This window comes from Echiichthys vipera (genome assembly GCF_963691815.1).
Source record: "Echiichthys vipera genome assembly, chromosome: 21".
NCBI classification, from domain to species: Eukaryota; Metazoa; Chordata; class Actinopteri; order Perciformes; family Trachinidae; genus Echiichthys; species Echiichthys vipera.
Genome location: NC_139846.1, coordinates 16537963 through 16544537, shown reverse-complemented (window position 1 = coordinate 16544537; position 6575 = coordinate 16537963).

Sequence of the window (6575 nt, the reverse complement as noted above, 5' to 3'; positions counted from 1 at the left end):
TGCCTGTGTTGCTGTTTAACTGGTACGTCTGCAATGCAGATGCACGGGTAGATCTTTTGGCACAGGCTCATGGACACACAGCCTTAAGAAAGATGATTGACACATATTTCCATCTTTTTTTGTCAGCAATAGGCCACCTGTGCCCAATTAAAACAACTACATCTTTAAGAATGAAAACAATCTATCCATATAATTCCTTTGGATTTTTCAGTGTAGAACATTTTTATCTATAATGATGGTGGCAGTGTTTCCTTTTCATAACCCATATCATTACCCTCTGTAGAACCTAACCTCATAGATAACCAAATTACAATTTATTACATAAAGTGCTGTTACTTAAGAGGGACTTAATGTAAACATTTGAATAAACTATACCCGTTATCAGACAATTTTCCATAATCACAAAGAGTTTTATTTGAACAACAATTATTAAATGACAATTTTGAAGAATTAACCAATAGCATTTCTGAAACACAGCATAGAGACCATTAGTCACACTCACTGAAAACATATTTCTTCCTTTGAAAGAATCTTTAACATTTAAAATCTTTCATGGCCAAGACTGCAACACAGGTGCTGGAAAGTAGTGAGAGGCTGGTGCGCCTGCAGAGCGAGCTCTCATGTCTGCAGCGGATCCAGAAAGACAACATGAAGGAGGTTGCTGAGAAAGACATCTGCATCACCAGACTGCAAGCTAACATTGAACTGCTGCAACAAGAGGGGGCTGACACACACGCTCAGGTGGGCAGAGTGTACGTGATTTGTAGTGGTGGAAGAAGTGTTCAGATCTTTTACTCAAAGTCAAAGTACCAATATGACAGCATTGTTAAAATACTCTATTACAAGTTTTGTATTGAAGTACTGCATTTAAAATCAAAGTAAAAGTACACATATTATCATCAAAATACAATTAAAGTATCACACGAAAAACATACTCATTCTGCAATGAAAGTTCCCCCTTGACTGATATTTTATTAAAATTATTTATGTAAACATATATGTTTTTATGTCAAATCTTGACCTGAAAAGTAACTAATTAGTACTCCTGTAAGATAAATGTACAAGCATAACATTGAAACACTCTGGGGAAGTATAACTACCTCAAAATGTAGTACACTATTTGAGAAAATGTACTTTCCTCCACTGATGGGATTCCTTTTTGCCCATATGCAAGTCCACATGCACGGTAGATACTGATATAATATATCTGCAAACATAAACGCACTCACTTTTTTTTAAATCTCTCTCCTTTGCTGTATTACAGGATGCTGCCTTGCTATGGGCTTCTTGATGTTTCCGATTAGTATTAGTTTTGAGATTAAGTGACTGGTACCTCGTTTGTCTTACAGAGTGCAGAGATATGACTGCCTGCACATTTCTGTTTTTTTGTATCTGTCTTACTTTAGTTCTCCAAGCTGAATGTGAGAGCGAGGGAGCTTCAGGAGGAGCTGAAGAGAAAAGAGGAGGAATGGAGGCAAAGAGAAGCCGAGTGGAGATGGGAATATGAAAAGGAGCAAAAGGCAGAGGAGAGGAGAAGGCAGGAGAATAAAAATGAGGAGGAGGAGAAGAAGAAGAGGGAGGAAGAGTGGAAAAGGCGGATGGAGGAGGAAAGAAAGGCCCACTCTCAAGCTGTTAAAAAGTGGGCTGAGAAAGCAGCTGGTTTAAATTCTGAGGTGAGTATAGAAGTGTACTAAGTACATCTATTGTATCTAGCCAAACTGAACAATGGGTGATAATGTGTAAACTTGTCTGCAAGTAAGAACATTTTTTTCATTGTGTTCCCTCGTTTTAATTCTCATGTATGAAATAATGCTTTTCCCTCATCATGAACTCAATCCAATTACACACCTTCATCCGCAATTAAGAGATGACTAGAGTCGTTCAATTAAAATAGTCTCTCTTTTGAACTTTGAATACTTCCATTTTTACCTTTTTTGTCTTTAGGCCCTGACTTACTGTGTCAACTGTTAGTCATATTCTTTTTTTTATAATGAGGTTTTCTTAATTGAGCGGTTGCAGTATGTTTACTTACAGCAGTACAGTAAACAGCATATTTACACACAAGCATGAACACACTAAACACCCACTAAACACACAAAAAAACAAAACACTTCACCTTAATTCAGACCTCAGACACTCTCCCCTCTCCTCCACCCCCACATCCCCTCCTTCCTTCCATCCTGCCATCTCGCCACAACTGCTCCAAATTAATCTGCAAAATATTGATTTGAGGAGCAAGGGGGTGGGGGCGCACGATTGCGGCCGCATATTAATACGAACAGGCCGCTCTTCGTCTCTCCTCTATACTTTAAGATCCTCATATCTTCATAATTGATTAATGTTCCTTTGTGAAGTGGGGATGAATAATACATTAGTGGGCCTGCTGCACCCTCAGGCTGATGAGAAAATGTTTAATTTCAGTAAATGTAGCGCTCCCTCTCTCTTTCTCTCTCTTTCATTTCCCCTCTCTGGTTATTTGTGAGTGTTGGAGTGTGTTTGTGAGTTTTAACTTGTGAGCTGAAGACTAGAGGACTGTTGTTGATTTGCTTTTTTCGTGTTTACTGTCGGCTTGAAGCGCATTTCAGGCATCACAAACAAAAGGCGACATCTGCATTTGCAAATGTGAATGAATAAATTGGTGAAATGAGCGCAGTGTTTTTCTATTAACTTAAATAACGGCAAGAGCTGTGTCACTTTAAAAGATGTTTGCTCTCAAATAAAAAATAAATCACCCTTTGGACATTTTTGCATAGGTTACGTCAGAATTCGCTAAGAACATCAGCCGCTACATTGTCCATCAGCAATCAGTGAAAACATGCAATTGTGTCATAAACCCACCTGATGAGGACAAGTAGCCTCTTCAGCAGCTGGGAAAGGTGCCAAGAGGGTGACATATGTCAGTTGCGGTGACTGGCACAGCCTGACTCGACTCGGCTCATCTGGTTAACAATGCTAATTATGCTAAACAGAAGCCTAATGATGATGATTAGGGATTTAAGAGCTACAGCATGGCAGGCGTGTGTGTGTGTGTGTGTGTGTGTTTGTGTGTGTGTGTGTGTGTGTGTGTGTGTGTGTGTGTGTGTGTGTGTGTGTGTGTGTGTGTGTGTGTGTGTGTGTGTGTGTGTGTGTGTGTGTGTGTGTGTGTGTGTGTGTGTGTGTGTGTGTGTGTTGGTGGGTTGCAAAAGGCTGGGCTGTCTGGCACCTGATGGTGTGCGTCTGCCTATGTGTAGAATAGATAAATGATGAAATGAACACACACACACACACGCAGGTCTCACTTCATGCCTACTTAGCTTTCATTTGAAACTGTGCCAGTGATGATGGGGATCTTAACACATGCACAGCTTCATACAGTACACACAGAGCGCTAATTGAATAAATAATTCTTATCCGTTAACAAGCATCCTAATTAGTTATGCTAATCAGCCTAGATAACCCAATTAACCTCATAGAGTGAGGCTCCACTGTGTGTTTATGTGTGGGTGTGGATTTCTATGCCTGAGAGCATATCAGAGACACTTAAGAAAACACATTTCCCTTATTAGTTTTCAATGACATAGACAAGCTTTTATTTGCTTTTTCATGTCCTCATTGTTCTGCTTTTGAATATGAGTTAATAGGCTTTTTCACGCCAAGGAAATAAGTAACATTGAATTCATGTGTTTGTGGTTTTCTACATGCATATGCAAGGATATAGGCATTAATCCGTACTTCTGTTTGCCTTCTGCCAGTCTGTGTCTCAGTTAGATCCACATGGACATGTATATTTTTACAACTATTATGGTAGTTTAAACAGAGTGTGTATTTGTTCAGAGAATGTCTGCCTGTTCCATTAGTTTATGTCCTTGGAAATACAATTTGGCCTCAAGTTCTCTCCGTTTATTTAAAACCTTCAGTCAGCATTCCCATCCTAATAGTGAGTCGTGTTTCCTCTCGTTTAGCTTCACCACTCATTATCCAGGCCATGTGGAAGAGACAGTGTTTAGAGAGGAGAGGAGAGAGAGGGAGAAAATGAAAATGGGTAAAAGCGGGAGAAAGCCAGAAAGGAGAAGACAGAGGGAATGAAGGAGTGACTGAAAGAGAGAGAATGTAGATTTTCTTTGAACCTGACCACAGCTTCTTGTGCTTCTAATGAATGGTGAGGAGAGCGAAGGCAGGGTGACACCCAAACAAGGCTGTCTTTGTTAAGAGAGAGAGAGAAATAGAGATAGAAATAGAGAGAGAGAGAGAGAGATCTTACAGGAAGTCTCACAGATTTGTGGTGTCGCAAACCGCCTGACAAGGGTCAACTCCTGGGACTGTCTTTTAATTAATAGTCAGTTTAAGTTTCTGTGTGCACACTTGTATGTACTGGGTATTCATGTACGTGTGTGTGTATCTGTTTGCCACCGTAGCACGTCTGTGCACCTGTGTTTGCAACATTTAGACATGCAGTTTTTCATGTGGAGTTTGTCGATGAGAATTAGTTTTCACAGAGTAGCACTTATTTTCTCCTCTGGTTTGGTGTGTTTGGGTGATAGATGGAGAGCCAAAAACAAAGCATCGGAATGATATGACACGATATGAAGAGTCTCATAGTGTGTTAAAAGCTCAGGCAAAATGCCTCAAAGTGGAAACAGATAGGATTCCATACTACTAGCGTTCCTAAGTTGTCTTGTTGTTGCCGCAAAGACAACCAGATAGGGATCACTTTTTCGTGTACAAACATACATATTTCCTGTCTGTTGATTTTCAAACAATCAGATCGAGCCAGTCAGGCTGACAATCCAGTCGGGATTGATCAGTTACTTACAACATGGCAACTGCTAGCAGCCTGGCTACTGTCCAAAGCAACTATAAGTATCTCAATTTAAATGAAATAAAAGCCCGATCTCAGTGCTCTGATAAAGACAGAGTAAAACACCTGGTAATATTAATAAGTCAGAAGTTTTTTTTACTTACTGGTCCAGCTTAGTAGAAAGAAAGATTTTTCTCACTCTCGCTCTTCCTCTTCTTCTTTCTCTGTGGCTCTTTTTTCTTCTCCCGAGTAAGAATACAGTTTCTAGAGTTACTCTGGTTGTTCCACTGTCTAGCATTTAAGCTACCTGGTGATAGCCACTGTAAGCCTTTTTTTTTTAGTTGTAAGCTGTTTTGTTGACTAGCAAAATTCGCTCTGATAAGCAGTGATGCGGCGTAACATTTTATGTCCAGGGCTTTTATTGTGATAGGTCAAACAAAGTAGTGAAGCTGTAATGCACTGCTGTTGTCATTGTGGAAAGATTGCCATGGTTCAGACCATGGAGGCCAACCTTGAGTGTTTTCCTTTTCCTTTTTGCTGTAAAGCATGGTAGATGACATATTAGCGAAGCTTATATGGGACATATCTTAACACCAGTGGTGGTTATTATTCTACAGCCATAACATTGTGCAATCGACATTTACTTCATAATGATAAGTTTAAACAGAAAAGCTATCAGTTGGCACATACAGAGTGGTAACTAAGATGTTTTCTCATCTCATTTTTGACAGTTTTCTCATCCGTCAGCTACATGCAATCTTTCTGTTTACTCTTTTATGTATTTGGATTACCCTTGGATTTCTCTTTCAGAACAGTTTTAAGAGCTACCCTCTAAACTGACTGAGGCGTTAAAAAAATGAATAAAGTATTTAATGCTGCACATAACATTAGCATTAGGTCATGGCACCTTCGCTAATGTGCTAATGAAATTCACTCTGGTGGGCTAAACTGCGGGGCTTAACGTCCAAAGCCTGCACTTTTGTAATGGGAAGACCAAATACTGGATGCTATCCTTTGCAGTGCAGGTCTTGAATGGGGGTGAGACGCTAATATTAGCTCATGCACACATCAGCTGAGTCATCTCCTCTATGTCCTTGTCTTATTAACTGATTTAAGACTGATTAGATCAGTCTTGCACGAGCACGCACTTGCACACATACACATATACACACCGGATTTGAATATCGAAATGGAATTGCTTGACCAGTGAAAACTAGATTAATTCAAAATGTTTGCATGGAGGTGTGGGTAAAACCGATGACTGTGCATTTTTGTAATGCACCTTGCAGCATTTAAAGCCATTTATGACATTATCTAAAGCTCATGTTATGCAAACACACTTTGTGAGTCTAAGCCACTTACGTTGAAAATACTTGATGCTCCTTTTTTCTCCTTTGCCTTGATTTGACTTTATGAGATCATCAGCATAGGTATTGATTTTGCACTCCATTTGGAATTTTAGTGAGCTAAAAGGTGTATAGCTCTTCCTTAATAACATGCCACAGTAACAGAATAATGATGTTGAGCTCTGCTACTACACTACTGTAGAGTGCATGCCAAGTGTTTTTCATCACAAGCTACAGATGCCTCAGATATGTTAATATGACTTAGGTAAGAGATTAAAAGAATGATTTCTTTTTATACACGGACACAGTGTACACCCATCTACAGTGCTGTTATTTCATCCCCCTACCTGTTAAAGTCTCTCTTCATCTAGCTTTGCCAAGGTTATGCAAACAGATTGGCCATTGCTCCGCTCCCAACAAATGCCACAAATAGCTTTCCTTCTCTCTAGTCT